Source organism: Octopus bimaculoides, chromosome 9 (genome assembly GCF_046866305.1).
Source record: "Octopus bimaculoides isolate indiv1 chromosome 9, ASM4686630v1, whole genome shotgun sequence".
NCBI lineage: Eukaryota > Metazoa > Mollusca > Cephalopoda > Octopoda > Octopodidae > Octopus > Octopus bimaculoides.
In genome coordinates, this window is record NC_142936.1 from 31,602,849 (window position 1) to 31,624,703 (window position 21,855).

The 21,855-nt window shown below is 41.0% G+C and overlaps 1 protein-coding gene across 20 annotated transcripts in view; it reads right to left on the reverse strand.

Moving 5' to 3' along the window:
* Nucleotides 1–21,855, reverse strand: part of LOC106875847 (coiled-coil domain-containing protein CG32809) — a 931,982-nt gene that overhangs the window by 786,527 nt on the left and 123,600 nt on the right. For 2 of the 20 annotated variants that reach the window (XM_089357321.1, XM_052970541.2), the window contains exon 1: nt 17,203–17,267. The exons of the other annotated variants lie outside the window; for them this stretch is intronic. The gene's annotated coding sequence lies outside the window, so the exon portion shown is untranslated. Of the gene's footprint in view, nt 1–17,202; nt 17,268–21,855 lie in introns of those variants that run through there. 20 annotated transcript variants of the gene reach the window in all.

The window sequence follows — 21,855 nt, forward strand, 5'->3', positions numbered from 1 at the left end:
CTCTGTACTTACCTTTCATTGACATGTAGAAGGCCTTTCACAGAGTTCCCCAATCCCTTATCTGGTGGTCAATGAGAAAACTAGGGATAGATGAATGGTTAGTGAGAGCTGTACAAGCCACGTACAGGGATGCTGTCAGTAAGATGAGGGTTGGCAATGAGTACAGTGAAGAATTCCAGGTAGGGGTCCACCAAGGATCAGTCCTCAGCTGCCTCTTATTCATCATAGTCCTCCAGGCAATAACAGAAGATTTCAAGACAGAATACCCTTGGGAGCTTCTCTATGCTGATGACCTTGCTCTAATAGCTGAGTCACTATCAGAACAAGATAAGTGTCAGGTGAGGAAGTAAGGATTAGAATCAAAGGGCTTTAGAGTCAACCTAGCAAAAACCAAAGTCTTAATAAGTAGGAAGGCTGACAAATCACAAATCCCTTCAGGTAGATGGCCCTGCTCGATCTGTAGAAAAGGTGTAGGTAGAAACTCCATAAGCTGTATCCAGTGTAAGCTATGGACACATAAGAGGTGCAGCAATATCAAAGGAAGGCTAACTATGAAGATAGTTTTTGTGTGTGGCAAATGCTCAGGAGCAATAAACACTGAAAATGTGTAGAGAACAGTTTCCATCACATTCCAGGGGGAAAACTATAAGTAGTTGACAGCTTCCGTTACCTAGGTGACGAAGTCACTAGCGGGAGTGGGTGCACTGGAAGTGTAGCTGCTAGAACAAAAATAACCTGGGCAAAGTTCAGAGAGCTCTTACCTCTGCTGGTGACAAAGAGCCTCTCGCTCAGAGTAAAAGTCAGACTGTATGACGCATGTGTGCAAACAGCCATGCTACATGGCAGTGAAACATGGGCTGTGACTGCTGAGGACATATGTAAGCTTACAAGGAGTGAGGCCAGTATGCAATGCTGGATGTGTAATGTCAGTGTGTATACACGACAGAGTGTAAGCACACTGAGATAAAAGTTGGACATAAGAAGCATCAGATGTCGAGTGCAAGAGAGACAACTGCACTGGTACAGTCATATGTTGTGAATCGATAAGGACAGCTGTGTGAAAAAGTGTCACACCCTAGCAGTTGAGGGAACCTGTGGAAGAGGTAGACCCAGGAAGACCTGGGATGAGGTGGTGAATATTGGGCCTCTCTGAAGCAATGACAAGTGACCGAGACTTTTGACGATATGCTGTGCTTGAGAAGATCTGGCAAGCCAAGTGAGACCGTAACAGTGGCCTATGCCAGTGCTGCATAACCAGCCCATTTAAGAGTACCCTTCAAACATTGGCAATAATCTTCGCTTGCAAAGACCTGTTGAGGCAAGTGAAATCATTGTCATAGCCGATGATGGTACCACCTGACTGGAATGTTAAAAGCACCATTCGAGCATGATTGTTGTCAGTGCTGCCTGACTGGCTCCTGTGCCGGTGGCATGTAAATAGCACAATTTGAGCGTGGTCATTGCCAGCATCGCCTGACTGGCTCCTGTGCAGGTGGCACGTAAAAAGCACCATGTCAGCGTGGTCGATGCCAGTACCACCTGACTGGCCTTCGTGCTAGTTGCATGTTAAAGCACCCACTACACTCTCAGAGTGGTTGGCGTTAGGAAGGGCATCCAGCTGTAGAAACTTTGCCAGATCAGATTGGAACCTGGTGCAGCCTTCCGGCTCACCAGCCCTCAGTCAAACCATCCAACCCATGCTAGCATGGAAATCAGACGTTAAATATATACATATATATATATATATATATATATATACACACACACACACACACTCACATATATATATATATATATATATATATATATATATATATATATATATATAAAGATTAAAAAAGAGAACAAATGTCAGGAGTCAGAATTCATTTCATCAATATGTTTCTCAACATCAGAATACTTCATAAAAATATATGTAAATATAAATAAGCAACAAGGACATCCAGAGGTAATGCAGTACGATCATTTCAAGCAACTCCATTTAATTGAACAATGCAATCATTACATCAATTTAAATGCAGAGCAATCCTCAGCTGCATAAAGACATAGAATTTGATTAAATCAAAACAGATGGACATATTAGTATAATTTTACCTAATATCTCCTTACCTTCTTGGAGATTTTAGGTAAAATTATACTAATGTGTCCATCTGTTTTAATTTAATTAAATTCTATGTCTTTATGCAGCTGAGAATTGCTCTGCATTTAAGTTGATGTAATGATTGCATTAAACGATCGTACTGCATTACCTCTGGATATCCTTGTTGCTTATTTTGATTTTAATCACCTTATTTTGAAATTGTATGGATAATACCGTACTAAATTCCGGTGCCTTAACTTATGTACCATATTCATCTGAATGTAAATATAAATATGTAGATACAATATAAAATATAAAGCATAAATATACTTGCATGGCATCATATGAAATTGTATATCCGTGTTTGGAATCAATGAGAAAATTATTATACATGCAAGATCAATATTGTATTAATTGAAATTATCAAATGAATGAAAGGGTGGTTTAAAATGATTTCAAGAGGAATCCCTAGATAAATCTAGTGAAAGTTCAAATACTGATGGCCGTTTCAAGGACATGTGGCATGAAATGGGTGAAACATTTCCGTCTATCTCAGTTATCCACATTTCTTTCTGCAAAGATGACTTAAGAGGATTTAAAAGAATTTAAAAAAAATTTTTTAATGTATTAAAAAATTTTTTTTAATTTTAGAAAGTTGAAGTTTGGAGCAAAAGTAAGCATGTACTTTCAGGAGCATGAAATGAAATAAATACTGAATTTTAGTGCTTAAATAGACTGCAAAACACTTTAAAACGAGTTCAAAATATAATAAGGGTTGAAGGTTAAAATTATATACAATCTGACCATTTATGGCGAGAAAAATTTGAAAGTTGAGAAATATTTTTGTCTACAGAAAACCAAAACATCAATTGATTCTTTTGTGCACAATTTGAACATTCTTGTATTTGTGTTGTATGGAGTAGTTTCAGTGATAACCAATTAAGTCTATATTCATTGTGTCACATTTTTAGGTTATCAATATTAATGGCAAGTGCATTTGAATTGTTTATGTCCTGATTTATAAATGAATTGGTATGTCCCCTATATCTGGTTTTGAAATCTATTGTGTTCCCTATATATATATTTTAGTCTTTATATTTCATTAGCGCTAATTTGTTGTTCTGCACATGGAGTTATTCTCCTTTCTATCTGATTATAAATATGTGTGTGTGTGTGTGTGTGTTAAATAATTGATAGGGAAGACAGAGTGTACTGTAATCTTTATTTAACATGACAACCATTTCAGCTTACATCTGCACTGCTCCCTTGTGGGTGGGGAACGAGATAATGGAATCACAGCAGAAGAAACCTCATCAGGTTACATAATACGGTTAGAGCATGCGTGGGCTAAGATTATGCGCCCTTCATTATCAGTTAAAGTTTAGACAGTGTCACGTGACAACTTGCTGGGGCTGCTTGCTGGAGCCTAGCAGCAGGAAGTTTAGACAGTATCATGTGACAACTTGCTGGGGCTGCCTACTGGACCCTAGCAGTGGGAAATTTAGACAGTGTCACGTGACAACTTGCTGGAGCCTAGCAGCAGGTATAAAAAGGGGAATTTGACAAGACAGTCAGTCGGACGCTGACACTCGTTGATGCTGTATTGAAGAGGCCAGGGAATAGAAGAAAGAAGACATGCACCCAACACCAGAGCTGAAGACACCTCCGAAAGGGGGGGGGGGGCGCCACGTCAAAACGGCAGAGGAGTAGGGGGCCGAAACTGGATGTGGTTCCTCCTGATGATGTCTTGAGCTAACTGGATCCTATAAAGGAGCTGTTGTGGTAGCAGACCACGAAACATGGTTGAAATTCCTGTACATTTCATTACTGTGTGTGGCAGAATGGTGTTGGTATGATGCATGCATTTAAAGTAGTTCACAGATCCATTAATGAGGCAAGATGTTTGGTATGTATTCAGGGAGTGGTACGTAAAGAATGTAAAGAGTCAAATACAAAGAACTGACAGGAAGGTCAGAATGGCTTTTGAATGAAAAACACTTTAAATGTTATGGAGTTCTTTGATGGTTGGTCATGTGTATCGTTCATGGCAACATGGGTAAACATACACACATACACACTCATATATATATATATACATTTATATACATACACACACATACACAGAGGCATACATATACACATAGACATATATCATCATCATCGTTTAACATCTGCTTTCCATGCTGGCATGGGTTGGATGGTTTAACTGGGAACTGGCAAACCAGAAGGCTACACCAGTCTCCAATCTGATCTGGCAAAGTTTCTACAGTTGGATGCCCTTCCTAATGCCAACCACTCCAACAGTGTAGTGGGTGCTTTTTACGTCCCACCAGTACAGGAGCCAGTCAGGTGATACTGGCAACGACCATGCTCAAATGGTGCTTTTTACGTGCCGCCAGCATGGGAGCCAATCAGGCAGCACTGGCAATGACATATATATATTGTGAAGTATATTTGCCACCTAAATGTAGCGGACCCAAAGAGGACGATGCTACTGTTTTTTATAGCCCCAGAAAGACATCTCCTCTAGCTGGCTAACGACACACTGTCTGATTAGTATTTGCCTTACGTGATAAACACAGATTTCCCTTTAAAAATACTAATGAGACACAGTGTGTTGTTAGCCAACTGGAGGAGATGTCTTCCTGGGGCTATAAACAACAGCAGCAGCATCCCCTATGGGTTTGCCACATTTAGGTGGCAAATACACTTCACGATTCCATGCTGCTACTGTTTACTTCTCGCTCAGTGATTTATTAATGCTTATTTCTCTTTTTTGAGATCACTGACAGTTTGTCACTGGGAAAAGCATATAGTATTTTGCATTTGGAATGAGTTCTCATTGCTAGCTGGTGATTATCACTCTTCTGCGTTTTTTCTGCTGCTTGTTTAGTGAGTTGAACGGTTTTTTCATTGTTAATTTTATGTTTATGTTATATTGTTATATTCGCTGAGATTTGAACTGTGAACGCTGTTTTTGCTGTGTTTTCGGTCTGTTGTAAGGAGAAAAAAATTATTTTTTGTGAACTGCTTTTGTTTTCCCGTTAAGAGAAAATCAATTTTTGTGAAAAATTGTTTCAAGGCCATTTTTGTAAAATGGAGGACGACATGGTAGCGAGATTAAACTTTCTTCTTTGCGATGTGGATTTCCCACTTTTACAGGAAGATAGCAAACAGGTCAACCAGGAAGAAATGAAGGTAAATAGTTTCTTGGCCACCGTTGGCAGACAATTTTGTGAAATAGAAATTTCAAAAGAACAGTTGTTCAAATATGGGAACATGGTTAAAAAAACTGGTAGTGAGACCAAACTGATACCTCCAAAGGAAGTAATACATTTGGCGGAGAAAACTGTTGTGTATAAAATTTACAACAGGAAGGAAAGACGAATAATGGCTATGGAAACTGATATGGTTGAAAAGTGCCTCACCTCCTTTTGGGGAAAAATAAAATGTTAGAAGAGGTCCACGAAATGCAACTGTAGAGGCACAGTTTGAAAGTGCAAATGTCACCAAGGAAATTTTGGCACAAACACTGAAGACAGAGGAAATAATGCTACTACCAACGTACCTAGGCTAGAGAACCACTAAGGATCTTTTTGATTTGGCGGACACCATTTGTTTTCTAACGAAACACTTTCAAACTTGGGATACTGGTAGAATGTGTCATATAAAACATTTTTTTTCTTAGTGTTGTTGAGAAAAGTTTCTATATTGCAAGTTATTTCATGCTAAAAGTTGTCGTATTTCGGTAATTTCAACCAATCACTGACGTCTATTGAGGTGAAAACAATTACTGCTGTGGTTCGTCAACAACACGTTCTGGCGGTGTAATGGGATCTTTTCCCTTGAATAAAATTACTGTCATTGTTTGTCAACAACAACTATCAGCGGTACTGTTATTTATGACATTGTTCATGCATTTGTACTGGTTATAGCTTTAGGGATTTAGGGTTAGGGTTCGGGTTTTAGAGTTAGAGTTAGGGTTAGAGTTAGAGTTAGGGCTGGTGCTTAATTCAAAAGGATTGCCAGAGACTAATGATATATACACTGTCACTTGAAAGATCCACCACTAAAATTGTAATAGAGGAAATTCCGGCTGGGTACGCCGTTAACTGGATGGCAGCAGCATTAATATATGACGCAGAAGAGGAAATGAATATTCTTAGCATGAAGAAGAGAGAGGCATTAAACTGGAAAGGGCAGACCCTTGAATTATTGGTACAAACCTCAAATGAGACATTAGAAACTAGACCTGATAGATTATTCATAGGGAAGGGACTTAGTGCAAGAGTGTCGGTAGAGAGACGTCAACCCAGATGCTTTAAATGTGGAGCAAAGGGTCACGTCCGCTCTGAATGCGAAAAAATTAAGAAACCGGCACAAAAGAGAACAGAGGTCCCTCCCCAACAAGAAAAAGACCAACCCCAAAAAAACAACCAGTAAAACCAGAGAAAACACAAGATAAAGGAAATACGTAAACAGAAGATATGGAATTCACGGTGGTGTCCCATAAAAGGAAAAAATCCCTCACCCCAGACTCCCCTCCCCTGACAAGAAAAAGAAAAGAACACACAAAAAACAAAAACCCCATCCACTTCCAAATCGAAACCTACCCCCAACCCTCCTCTAAAACACGCACAGGGAGAAAGAATAGTATCATATAATACAAAAAAATAAAGTTTTGCATGATTTAATAACAAGGAAAAATTACAAAACATGGGGGCCTATAGAAGGCAAACTGCCACACTTGTGGCTGGTGAAACTGGACATGGACCACTACGAACAATTTAAAAACAGATACTCGGAGGACATATTCGATATAAGCCAATATGTTGTGAAAGAGAAAATCATATTGGCACCAGTGGCTACAACCAGAAAAGGAAAAAATGGAAGGAGGGGACGATGAATGTCGTGCAGCCCCTCCTAAAGTGTAAAAGGTAAGCTTATTAACTTTTTACCATGGCAATTAAGTTAGGATGTGTAAATATGTGTGGCCTGGGGTCGAAATGGAAGCAAACATGCCTCCTAGACGACCTCAGGTCAAGAGAGTTGGATATATGTGTTGTGACTGAGTCCAAGTTGAGTGGCGCACAGGCGTTCTCACCTCTTCTGAACGACTACGAGAAATTTATTTCTCCGAGTCAAGGAAAGGGTGGGGGCGTAGTGGTGCTGTTCAAAAAAAGCTTGGACGTACAGGTAAGTACAGTTTTTCTAGACCCAGAAGGTAGGCTGGTCGTTCTAGATGTGACACACATAAGTAAGCAGTCCTTCAGGTTGGTGGTAGTCTATGCTCCAAAAGAGGATAGACAAACGTTTTTTTTTGGGGGGGACTTGGAAAATTTTCTAGTAACATTGAAAACTTTAGTTTTAACAGGAGACCTCAACACACAAGTGGATAGTGTCAGCTCGAACAATAGGAAGGGAAGTCCTGGTCTAAAAAGGCTACTAGCAAGCAGCCTACTAGTACACCGGTACAGACTGGATGAACCGCTCGTTCCACAGTGGACGTGGTCCAATAACGACAGTTCACTCAGGTCTTACTTAGATAGGGTTATCATAAAAGATAGTGATAGAGATACAGTTAGTTGTCCACATTTTTATTGTACCTCCTACACGGATCACAAATTTGTGACGTGTGAGGTACATCTAGTTAAGTGTCATAGACCAAGGTACTGGAAGATGAACAAGTCTGTTTTGACTAGTAAAGTCTTCTGTACCCAGGTTAAGGAGTTAGTTCAGAGGGCATTATGCGGAGCCATCGTAAATAATAGATGGTGGTGCACCCTCAAGCAAGCCATTTGTCCAGAGTCTCTTAGATTTAGTAAAGAGCTACGTTTAGAGCAGACTAGAATAGAAGGGCAATTAATTAAAGAATTAGAGGAGGCCATGGCATGAGGCTCTGCATCCAGAGTATTGGTGGTGAGAACGGTGTTACACTGTCACCTCAAAGCCAAACATGAAGGGTGTAGAGTCAGGGCTAAGCTACGCACAGTGGGTAGAGAAGGTATTAACGTTGCCAGATGGGCCTGTCGTGTGGAGAGTCAGAGAAGCCTCTGTACAGTCTTTAATTGACGAACAGGGGCGTAAGATCGAAGGAAGGAGGAGATGCAGAAGGCCTTTCACCAGGATTTCACCCAATTGTTTGAGATGAGCGAGGCATTGAACCATGGAGAGCCCTTAAGGGAATTCTTGGCCAACGGGCCGCGACTCTCAGCGCGGGAAGCAAAGTGTTGTGAAGGGCTGATCACAGCTGCGGAGGTCAAAGAGGTGCTGGCCAAATGTGCTCGGGACAAGTCACTGGGGCTGGATGGTCTACCCTACGAGTTCTATAGTAGTATGCTGGACTTGTTAGGACACTTGCTGCCTTGCGTGTACACAAACTGGCAACAGAATGGGAGAATTCTAAGCTCTGTGAGTCGGGGAGTGGTAACACTGGTCAGAAAAGACCTGAGCAAGGGGGATCATATTAGTAGCTTCAGGCCCATAACTCTACTAAATGTAGAGTTAAAGATTCTGGCCAAGGTATTAGAAAAAAGGTTGACGGATGTTGAGGAGAAACTTGTCGGAAAGGCGCAAACTTGTGCCATCCCTGGCAGGTCAATCTTCACCTCTTATGTTACACCTTAGACAGGGTGGGTAAAGTATCCAGTAAAGGTGGGGCACTCATCCATTTAGACCAAAGCAAAGCTTTTGATAGGGTTGACCATCAGCACCTGGCGGCAGTCCTTGACGCGGCTGAGCTGGGCCCAGATTTCCGCGGTTGGATCAAGGCCATTTATGGTGGCATCAAATCCACAGTTCAGTTGAACGGTTACCTGTTGGAACCGTTCGAGATCAAACGTTCAGTTCATCAAGAGTGCCCTCTGTTTCCACTTATGTATGTACTGACTCTTGAGCCATGGCTGCGGAAGTTGGAGAATTTGGGAAGCACCACTAATGAAATCGGATGTGGTAAGAGTGTCTCTGCGTATGCGGATGATGTCACCATCACCATATCCAAGATGACTCAGCTGCCTCGTGTAGCAGAGGCAATCAGAAGATACGAGGCAGTGGCAGGGGCAAAAGTTAACAAGGACAGGTCTGTCGGTTTGCGGCTCGGCACCTGGAGCAGCAAGCCGATAACGTCCAGTATCGTAGGGCACTGGACGGATGGTCCTGTTAAGTTGCTCGGAGCTTGGTTTGGTCCGGACTCCCAGATGCAGAAGAATTGGAGTGAGGTGACGGACAGGGTAGAAGCGCTAACCTGGACCTGGTCCGGAAGGGCAGAGGTGGTGCAGATGTTTATTGCGTCTGTTATCACCTACCATCTGACTGTCGTCCCTTGCCCCGATTCGTGGCTATGCAAGCTGGTGCGAATTCTCTTCCACTTTTTGTGGAGGGGAACACCGCTTGTGAGGTGCTCCATGTGCTGTCAAGAACCACTAAAGGGTGGCTTAGGGATGCCATGGTTAATGATGTGCAAACATGCACTGAGACTAATGTATCTCAGGCTTTACCTGGATGGTGGTCAGGTGTGGAATTTGCTCTTTCCACGACCAGCCTCCATGGAGGAATTTAAACCCGGTTTGATTAAAAGACAAAAAAATGACTGAATGGCAAAAAGAATGCCGGCAGGCACTTGCGCTAATCAACAAGGTAAAGCCGGCAGCAGGAATACCACCTCTGCATTTTATAAATGGTTGGTAGAGTACAAAAGTGACGAAAGTGACGACATTCAAGGAGAAACTCTGGGTCTGGATGAGAACCAGCTATCCAAAATATTTCAGAACACTTTCAGGGTAGGGTATTTGGATAACTACCAAAGATCCCTGACCTTGGAGTGTTTTAGGAATGCATTACCTGTTCACAAGAAATTGTCCAGGCACGGATTCTCAGTGCCACCCAAATGTCCAAGGTGCGGGCAGGATAAGGAAACTATCCTGCATGCTCTTGTACAGTGTGCTCAACTTTTGGAGTTGACAATTTATGTAGAACACGTGCTGTCACACCTAGGAAGAGTACAGCTATCAGCTGAGTCTGTGATTAAGAGTGTACCGCCCACCGGACTATCCAAGGAAGGTGAGGCTTTTTTTATATGTACAGTCGCAGTAATGAAAGAGTGTGCATGGAGAACAAGAATGCAAGGGATCAAGACAGGAGTCTTCATCTCCGGTACTGGAATGCTACAACATTTCAGGTATCACCTGAAAAGCAAGGTAGAGCTGGAGAGGAGGCACTTGTCGAGAAGCGTGTATGATAAAAGATGAAAGGATGTGGCAAGGAAGTTGGGAATGAATGTCCCTTAATCTTTTCCATGGTAAAAGCAGGGTGTAGTTGCTGGTCAAAGCCAAAAAGAAGGGGAAAAAAAGGAATAATTTGAAATTTTTAATTTTAAGAAAAAACATATACAGTGGGGGGGGGGGTTATTATTCGTACATGTCAAAATTCTTTATTCATTTAATTTCTAATGAACATAAATGGGATATATTAATACTATATTTGCATACACATACATAAACTAAGAATATGCAAAAAAAACTAAGTTATAGTAACTAATGAATTTATATACAAATATAAATATTTAGGGGTGAAAAATGTATTCATACAGAACATAAATAACTGATAATTCTGATTTAATACTTCATAGCATAACCATTATTCAGTTCCACTTCAAACAATCTCTTCTTGTAGTTCTTAATCGATGACTCGCATGTTTCTTTAGGAATTTTTTCCCATTCTTCTTGACAAATTTTCTTCAAATCTGGAATGCACATTGGGGCTCTTGAATAAGTTTTAATTTTCAAATAACGCCACAAATTTTCAATGCGGTTCAAGTCAGGTGACTGCCTTGGCCATTCTAATAATTTTATATTGTGATTGACAATCCATTTTTGGTAGACTTCGCCATGTGCTTAGGGTCATTATCCTGTTGTAAAACCCACCCTTCACAAAACTGGAGCTTTTCTACAGAGTCCCCTAAATTATTGTGCAAAATATTTTGGTACATCTCTGCATTCATTCTACCATCTATCACATGTAAATTGCCAGTGCTATTTGCAGAGAAACACCCCAATACAATGATGTTGCCACCTCCAAACTTTACAGTAGGAATTGTGTTTTTCGGCGAATAGGTGGTACCATCTTTCCTCCAAACATGGCTACGGGAATTTCGTCCAAACAATTTTTGACTCGTCTGTCCAAAGAACATCTTCCCAGAATGTATCAGATTTATCTTTATGTTCATAAACAAATTTTAAATGGGCATCACTATGCCTTTTAGTCAACAGAGAAGTTTTTCTAGGTGAGCATGACTTCAGTTCATTCCTATGAAGTTCATTGCTGATTGTTCATAGTGAAACACTGGTCCCTGAAGCTAACAAATCTTCTTGCAACTCCTTTCTGGTGATCATTGTGTTTTTTTTTGATACTTCACTTCATTTCTCTTAAAGATCTAGGGGAAATCTTGCGTGGTGCACCAGATCTTATTCTGTTTTCAACAGTTCTCGATTTTTTATATCTTTGAATAAATGAAGATATGGTAGAAAATGGAATACAAAGGGTCTCTGATATTTTCCTGTAACTTTTACCTGCTTTCTACTGTTCAATAATTAATATTTTCACTGAATTTGTGAGTTCTTTACTTTTCACCATTATTACAACGCTACTTTATGTTGTCTCAGTGCTGAATGAAGAAGCTAGCGTTTTGACACTAAAAATAACCACTGATAAGATTATTGGAACAAATGACAAAGTTCTAGTAAAAAAAAATTATTTTAACAGTATTTTGTGGCATAGAAACTCATAAATTTATTCTGTACGAATACTTTTTTCACCCCTAAATATTTATAATTGTTAGTTACTATAATTTATTAGTTTCTTTTGCATATTCTTAGTTTATGCATGTGTATGCAAATATAGTATTGGTATATTCCATTTATGTTCATTAGAAATTAAATAAATAAAGAATTTTGACATGTACGAATATTTATTTCTCCCCACTGTATAACAGTTATATTTAATTTAATATACTTTTTCGAAAAACAAAACGACTCTTAGAAACCCACTAAGCAAATCTCTTAAATGTTTGTAGTGTCCTGTGCCGTCCTTTCTATGTTTGGTTATATTATCATAATAAAGAGAATAGCTGGTGATTATCAAAAACTGATGATGGGTTACTACCCAGAAACCCGCATCTGTGTGTATCATGTAAGGCTAGAGATGGGAATGATGATTTCCCTTTGCAAATACTTATCAGACACAGACAGTGTGTCGTTAGCCAGCTGGAAGAGATGTGTTCCTGGGGCTATAAACAACAGTAGCATCGTCCCCTATGGGTCCACCACATTTAAGTGGCAAATATACTTCACGATTCCATGCTGCTACTGTTTACTTCTCACTCAGAGATTTATTATTGTTTGTGTGTATACACACACACACACACATGCGCGCATATGTACATGCATACATACATACAAACATACATGCATATATACACATACACACATACATACATGCCCGTGCCCACATAATGGACATGCACACACAGAAATATATATATATCCATATAGATGAATGTACACATGTATTTATCGCTACAGTCATAAATAGCTTAAATAGAGTACCCCAATACATTAATAAACATCATACACTGAACACCTATATATGTCTAAGTGTATATCTTAATATATAATGCTGAAGTTGTGTGTCTGTGTGAAGCCTTTTTAAAAGTTTATAGAAATCCACATTTTCCAATTTTTCGTAAAAATTTTTACATCAATGGAATTTTCTCGATGTGAACTTTCCAGTGCAGTAATTAGTTTTTAAAATTCCATTTACTTTCTGTGATTTAAGGGAAATTTGGCTGTTGTTTCTAGCAACTTTTATATTTCTTCCCTTCTGCCTGGAACGGCATTCTTACACACGCGCTCAACATATAATATAGAGAGTAAGAGTAAAAGAGGTAGAGAGAGAGAGAAAGTGATACATACAAAGTCATAGATTAAACTTTCCTCTCAGTATTCTTTACCTATTTTTCATAACATAGATACGTAAAAACACACACAACCACACATACGTGATCTGTAACAACAACATACACATAAACACATCAACATTATAGATATAAGATTTAGTTTCTGTGTTTCTTATATAAACACGTGCACGCATTACTATTTTATAACTGTCTTCCATTTTCTCTTTCTCTCTCTTCATTGCTACCATCTCTATTCCTTTCTCCCCCTCTCTCTCCCTCTTCTCTCTCACAAAACATTCACTACAATATAATTCATGTTCGTCAATGTTTGGTAAATATACCACGATTTTCACTAGGGTGTTAGTGTTAGGGTTTATGTATCACTTTCTCTCTCTATCTCTCTCTCTCTCTCCCTCTTTTACTCTCTATATTATATGTTCACATCAAAAAAATTCCATTGATGTAAAAATTTTTAAATTCTGTTTACTTTGTGTGATTTAAGGGAGAATTGGCTGTTGTTTCTAACAACTTTCATATTTCTTCCGTTCTACCTGTACATACAATCATTGACTACAATATAACTCATGTTCGTCAATGTTTGGTAAATATACCACGATTTTCACTAGGGTGTTAGGATTAGGGTTTTAGGGTTATGGTTAGGGTTTAGGGTTACGATTAGGGTTAGTGTTACGGTTACGGTTTTAAGGTTAGGGTTTAGGGTTTTAGGGTTAGGGTTACGTAATCGTGCAGGTGTTAATCTGAAAAATTACAGAAATGTGAAAATTACCGACCCTGCCATCTATTATAATTTTTGTTGTTCTGTTTAATATATACATAGATTATGCCTTCAAAGAAGAGAGTTTGCTGGGGAAAGAAAGCAACCGGTTTAAAATGACAGCAACAGACTGCAGCAATTCACCACATTCCAGAAGCTACTTTGAACATAATGCAAAATGGTGCATCAACATCTTCTGCCTAATCTGATAGAATTCTGGCAAAACTGTGTAGCAACAGATCGCCAGCAATTGCTTCATCAGAAATTGCCGTCCTACCTCCTGCGAAAAGGGATTACCCTGCTATGTATAATCAGGGCAGCGCAAGAAGTTGTTTTCCACAAGCATTTCTATAGCCAATTAGACGGATGAAATTTATGTACGCTTAATAAAACAGCCTTCAGACTTTCCCTATTAATTTCATCATCTTTTGAATTATGAACATATTTACATCATAAGGGTTTTTTCGTTGTAAGGCTTTCTTTTTTAGTTGATTTTCACCTAGCAAGACTTATTGTAGATGGCGTAATAAGTCACACCCAGACAAGGTCGGGTTATACTGCTAGCATATATATATATTTATATATATAAATTTAAAGAATGTAGTAAACGCATATTATAACTGCATACTTTTATTCCGACATATGTTTCGAAGAATTACAATTTATGCGATCCACAGGAATCGGCGATGTTAAAAATGTAAACTTCTCCTCAGGGAAATGTATGGTAACCAGCTTAAACGTAAGACATTATAACCGAATATGAGAACTATAGTTGGAGAAGGTTATAACGTAATTCATTTGAAAAAACCGTTGGAGATTAGGACGCTACCAGATAGTACGTTGGACAAGAAGGGAAGAAAAGAAAAGAAAAAAAGAAAAAAAGAGAAAGAAAATTCAGAGTGTAGATTTGGGAGACGATAGGATGATATAAATCCGATAAAAATTGGAGAGGAATGTTACGTAATAAAAAGGCATTATAAATGGGGTTAATCTTGTATTTCTACAAAATATTGAGATAAATGTATATAATCATTTATACTTATGTGTATGCGCATATATACACAAATAAACACACATATACTCGAATATATACATATATGCATATCTATATACACACCTACATACAAACCCACACACACACACATACATACACACACACATATATATATAAAATATATACACATATATATACATATATACACACATTCATACCCATATATACATACATATACACACACATATACATATACATATATATACATATGTAAGAACGACCGTGCAAACCCAAAAGGAGAAATGGTGACGAATGGAAAACAGGGCTCCTTCTTTAAACGAATCACACGGTCGAACACAAAAATAAATAAAAATGATAAATATGTTATAATTCTATAACATAGAGAATTCGTAAATGCCAGTAAGGAAGACGATAGGAACACAACCGTATGAGATGAATAACAGTAAGATTTATTGTAGCATTAAACTGTATGTCTGTGTGTGAGTGTGAATGCGACATAATGAAACACAATAAAAGACAGGCCGTCATGTAAAGAAAAGAGTGTGTGCGAGTAATACATGTATGTGAATGCGTGAGATACAGTTAGATTAGAGTCAGTAACACGTATAATAATTTAATAGTTCTTAATTAGAGTACACAGTGGTAAGTGTGTGTATATAAGAAGTTAAGGCGTGTGGGGCAGAGCGATCACTAGTTGTGATGTTAGGGCTTCTATGCCGGGCCGAATTCTTGAATACAGATGTTCTTCGCAGGCTGGGTTCTTGGCTGTTATTTTTCGTGGTGAAGAAATCACACAAACAAGATCGAAGAGAAGTACTGCGGTTAGCTGTTGGTAGCTTGTGTACGTGTAGAGTCATGTTGACGCTGGTGGCGATGCTGGTAGTCGTAGTGTGGTGTTGCTGCTGGCGACGTCGGGGGCGATGCTTGTAGTTCGTAGTTGTACGATGGTGTTGATGTCGTCGCTGGAAATTGGCTGGTTGGTTGGTGCTGTGTTATGCGTGTGTGGTCAGCGGCCAGATCTCAAAGGAGATCTGAGGCGCGACGATTTGGCGGGTATAATTTAGTCTATTTATAGCTGAAGGTAGGCTCCAGAGAAGCATTAGAAAAACACTATCCCGTGACCTTATTAGGGGCTGTGGTTGGTCAGTTTGCGTCCTAGGGCGAACGGGTGGAGATAATTTACCCGCGCAAACAATAGTCAGTCATGTGATGGATACAACAGGCTACTCTCTGCTACGCCCGCGCTTGTTTATATTTATAACAGCGGGGAAGATTGTTTGTATATAATGGCGATAGAGGTAGTTTCACTACACATATATAAATATATATATATATACATATATATACATACACATACATACGTACATATACATACATAAGCACATACATATACACACATGCATACATAAACGCGCAAACACACACACACATATATATATATGTATATATATATACACACACACACATACATATCCACACATATATATATATTTATATAAAAATACATAAACATATCCGTGCACATAAACATTTCTAATTTATTCACCAATTTGTATAGCAATAATAAGAGTTATTTATGCTCTTGGCTTTCTTAGTGAGAGTTTCCTAAATCTACGATCCTAATTCATCATTTCAACGTTCCTAGAAACATCTTTAGTTTTAAAACAATCATGTTTTAAGTATTTATTCTCGTAACAAGATATATCCCAAACATTTAAATATCTCATTATATGGCGCATAATTTACTGATCAACATAATATATTTTTATTTTCAAATCTCGATAAAGCTTTTACAATAATAGATATGTTACGGAATTACTGTAGTAAACCTTATTTATAATATTAACTTTGTCTTCTTAAGCAATATTTAATCTTTTAACCCCTATTTCAGCCCAACTTTTCTTACATATATTAATAAAATAATCAATTCATGTAGATCAATAGACCACCCATTAACTTTATTATTCATTTATTTATTAATTAATTTTCAATCATTTAATATCTCATTCACTAATATATGAATTACCTTCCGATAAATATCTCTCCACTTTATTACTAATTACCACACATCGACAGTATTTATATACGTACTAAGGAGTGTATAATATTGCGTATGAGTCTCTATGTAAATACATGTAACTACACATACATAAAAAATATATATGTGTGTGTGCGAATGTATGTGTATGAGTGTTCGTATATACACGTGTATCTGTGTGCGTGTGTGTCTACATTCATGTTTTTGTATGAAACTATGTGTTTGTATAGATTTTTGTATATATATATATATATGTGTGTGTGTGTGTGTGTGTGTATGTGTGGTGAGCTGGAGGAAGAAGACAACAAGAAGCAAAAGGACAGAATGAAACGTTGGACCTTACCTTGTCGACCGCAGCGGAGTACACGATCGCTCCTGATCAGAACACGTCTTTCTCGTAACGTCGCTGTTTTCTGACTGGCCCCACGTGCTAGCCTTCGACCGCGTGTCGCCGACTTCCGATCTGACCCTTCCGGTCTGGCTTCACCTCTGTTTGCCTCACCCCTCTCCACCACAACACATAGCCCATCACAGCCCATAACACCACACGCCCCCTTGATCTATAGATCATTCAACCGGCTCTCCCACTCACTCCTCGCTCCCGAACTACCTTAATTGGTTTCATAATCAGCCAACCAGGGAGGAGGGTACCGCTCCCTCTGTGGTCGCTGTGCGACCCTGGGACTGGCCTGAGTTCCTGGCACGCTGCCTTCATCATCTTGCCTACTGCTGCTGTCTTTATCATCCTGCCCACTGTAGCTGGTTCCATCCTCTGAAGTACTGACAATCTTCCGCACATCCAAAACATGGCGAGGCATACCATCGACTGAGACGTTGTTCTTTGAATTGATGGAGGTTATAGTTCCTTTCCCCAATTGTGATGTGTACCGTGCATTTGGGGGTTTTACCCAAACTTCTTCCCCGATCTGCACGAAAGTGTGCTCTTCTTCTCCCCGGAGTCGCATTGATGCAATACACGGGTGCCTCCACTCGTACCCGAATATTGCCCTGTGTGGCACCGACTCCTCAGCCTGTCCTGACCTGGGTGACATATTGTACCAAAATACGGCCTCGATTGGCGAAATGTGGCCCCTCTCTGCCATGGTCTTGATGGTACGATGATGCCTTTCCACCACAAGCGGCTGACCTGCCACCCGTCAAGCATTTCTTTCAGCACCTCCGAGCGAAATGCAGTGCCATTATCCAACAGCAGCTCATCCACGGGGCCTCGTTCCAGGAATATCCCATTTAACACTCCTGCGATTTCCTCTGCAGTCCCCGTCTTCATCTCCCTCTATATGGCCATCCGCCCCGGTCCGCAGCGTTTCCAGTTGTGGTCCACTGGAATACTTCCCGCCTCATGTACGCCCGGAGCAGGGTCAGTAGACTGGCACCTGTCACAGCTGCTAACCACTCTCTGCACGCTCCGCCTCGTTACCTCGGAGTCAACATTCCTGGCGAGGAACAACGTCCTGTCCACTCCCATGTGATGCATGGTATGCAGTCTCCTCAACTCCGAGTCACTCAGACAGCATACTGCAACCACAGCCCGCTCCGCATCCTCTGGCACCTGCAACCAAGCTCGCTTTACCCTGGTTAGGACGTCTGCCCTGTTCTTTTGGGAAGGCACAAAGATTACGCTCAGCTCCAGATCGAACTCAGCGGTTAGCTCCCGCAATATTCCCAATCAGCGCTTTACCAGTATCTCCGCAGCCCCTTTGGTTCGCACCCTCCGCTCATCGGTGAGGACTGTCGTCACCCAACCAAGCATAGTGGCCGAATCGGTTCTAATCTCGATGGTGCACAGCCCCCACTTCAAGGCCAGGTCCACCCCCTTCAGCACGGCATCTAACTCCGCCACGTTGATATGGTTGCAGTCATCCATCTTCCTGAGCCAGGCTGCATCTTCCACCACGGTGCCTCCCATTTCCAAGATGAATTGCGATGCTACTGGCGTCACACCAAACGATCCCACTCTTTGATTTGGGAACATACCAACTGCCCCTCACTGGATCCTCTGCTCTCACTCTGACCAAGACTTCCTGCATCATGTCGGTCGTTTTCTCCCCAACCTTGTCATTCCACTTTGCTCCTTCGGCTCGTCTCTTGATGAAGCTACATGTTGTCCGAAGCCATCCTGCAACCGGGTAATGTCCCAACCAGCTTCCCGCACACCGAGAACAGTTCCCGCCTACTCACGCTGGTGCCCAGTTCAGGGATCTCGTTTCCTCTCCGGAACACCAGCTCGCCCGATCTGTCTTTTTGTAGCTTCAGCTCCAGCGCAGCTCCCCCCACCATCGACTCAGGCGGCTTCGCAATCAGCCCGAACCTCTCCAGGTGTCTCACTACCTCGGTGGCTGGCACTACAGTCTCATCAACCAAAATGTCGTCGATGTAGGAACTGGTGGCCTTCCTTATCCTCTCCTCTTTCCCTAGGACGGACTTGAGCACCATCGCCATAATTTTCGGAACGGAATTCAGCCCGAAACCCAGCCTGGTTAAACAGTACGTCCGGCCCTTGTACCGCACCAGCTGGTATCGCCACAGCTTGTCACTCACACGGAGCTGCAAATATGCCGACTTCAAGTCGACGATCGTCGCTGCCTTGGTCGACTGTCTCCACACACGTAACGTCTCACCACAAACGTCCGTTGCCTCGCCTCCCGTGTGGCACGATATATGGTCGTTCAGTTCCCTAAAGTCCAGCACCGGTCTGACTTTTCCTTTCGTCGGCTGCACCACCGCCATCAGAGGCAGCACTCCACTCACCACCTCCTCTTTCCACGGGACAAGGACTCCTTCCTTGATCCATCTCTCTACCTCCTCGTCGAACTCGACGCCGGCGTGACCTTTCAACGTATGCTGGTAGCAGCTCACCCTGTTCTTTAGTAGTGGGGGCTCGTCCTTCCATCGCCACTCTATCGTCCACCTCCGACCATCAAACGCCGCCTGAAAATCTTTGTCTTCGATGGTGTAAGCGGCGCTGTCCTCGACGGGGCTCTGCTCTCCCTGGCGGTCCCGACTCACGGCGCACGATGCCCCCACGCTTCCGAACGTGACCTCATCTCCTGCAATCCTCACGCCACCAAGACGGTTGATGGCGTCCATCCCCAACACCACGTCAATTTCATCCACCAAGTGGCCAACTACAATTGCTTGCAGCGTTAGCTTTGCTCCCTGCACCTCAATGTGCAAGTCAGTAATGCCTTCACAGCGTACCTCTCTTCCGTCGACTGCCCTCACACTGCTTTCTCCACTCCACGTCTCTACCACTCCCGGAGTCATCAGGGTCGTTGTACAGCCCGTGTCCACAAGGGCACGTGACATCTTCCCATCCACTAGCACATCAACAACGGGTAGAAAAAATGGCACCTTTATTGATCTGAAAGGGAGACCGCTAGCGCAGTAGTCTCCCTTAGACCGTTTCCCTGCAGACATTCGCTGGCTATATGCCCCGTTTCACAACGGTAGCAGATGACCTCAGGCTTACGACAGGAAACTAACATACGAGCACTCGATATTATATCCGCCATGGGCATGGTGCTCACGTCCGGCAGTTTATGCAATTCGACCGACAGGTGGTCAGGAAACCCAGTCACAAACGCCAACTTTACCGTTTGATCCAGCGATTCTCCCTCGTACCCCGCCAGTCTAGCCAACCTCCTAAGTTCGTTGGCAAACACGTCAACCTGTTCGCCGGTCCACTTCGCTCTCCCCAGGCGAGCGTACGCCTGAAACATTCCTTCTGCGAAGGCCTCCATCAAGCGGATTTCTATTTTCTCCGCGCTAACTTGGTCCCTCTCTTCCATCTCTAAAAATAGCGCCAACGCCGGACCATCCAAGTAGAGCGGTAGAAAACTTGCCAAGTCGCATATCCCTTGGAGCTTCGCGACCAGCTTCATCTTCTTTAGCCATGCGACCACGTCCGTGTCGCCGCAAAACGGTTTAATTATATCACTAGAAATCCGGACTACACTCATAATTTTTTTTCTTTATGGGCCGAAATAGCTTGTGGTGAGATGGAGGAAGAAGACAACAAGAAGCAAAAGGACAGAATGAAACGTTGGACCTTACCTTGTCGACCGCAGCGGAGTACACGATCGCTCCTGATCAGAACACGTCTTTCTCGTAACATCGCTGTTTTCTGACTGGCCCCACGTGTTAGCCTTCGACCGCGTGTCGCCCACTTCCGATCTGACCCTTCCGGTCTGGCTTCACCTCTGTTTGCCTCACCCCTCTCCACCACAACACATAGCTCATCACAGCCCATAACACCACAATATATATATATATTTTTTGTTGTTATTATTTTTAAAAAATATATATATAAATATGTATGTATATATGCTTGGTTGGATGCATGTATGTTTATGTGCACAGATATGTTTATGTATTTTTATATATATACATATATGTGTGTATGTGTGGATATGTATATGTGTGTGTATATATATATATATATATATATGTGTGTGTGTGTGTGTGTGTGTTTGCGCGTTTATGTATGCATGTGTGTATACGTATGTGCTTATGTATGTATATGTATATATATGTATATATATTTATATATGTATATATATATGTATATGTATATGTGTGTGTATATTATGTATATATGGGTATGGATGTGTGTATATATGTATATATATATGTGTATATATTTTATATATATATATATATATATATGTGTGTTTGTGTGTGTGTGTATGTATGTATGTGTGTGGGGGGGGGGGGGGTTGTACGTAGGTGTGTATATAGATATGCATATATGTATATATTCGAGTATATGTGTGTTTGTTTGTGTATATATGCGCATACACATAAGTATAAATGATTATATACACTCATCTAAATATTTTTGTAGAAACACAAGATTAACCCCATTTATAATGCCTTTTTATTACATAACATTCCTCTCCAATTTTTATCGGATTTATATCATCCTATCGTCTCCCAAATCTACACTCTGAATTTTCTTTCTCTCTTTTTTTCTTTT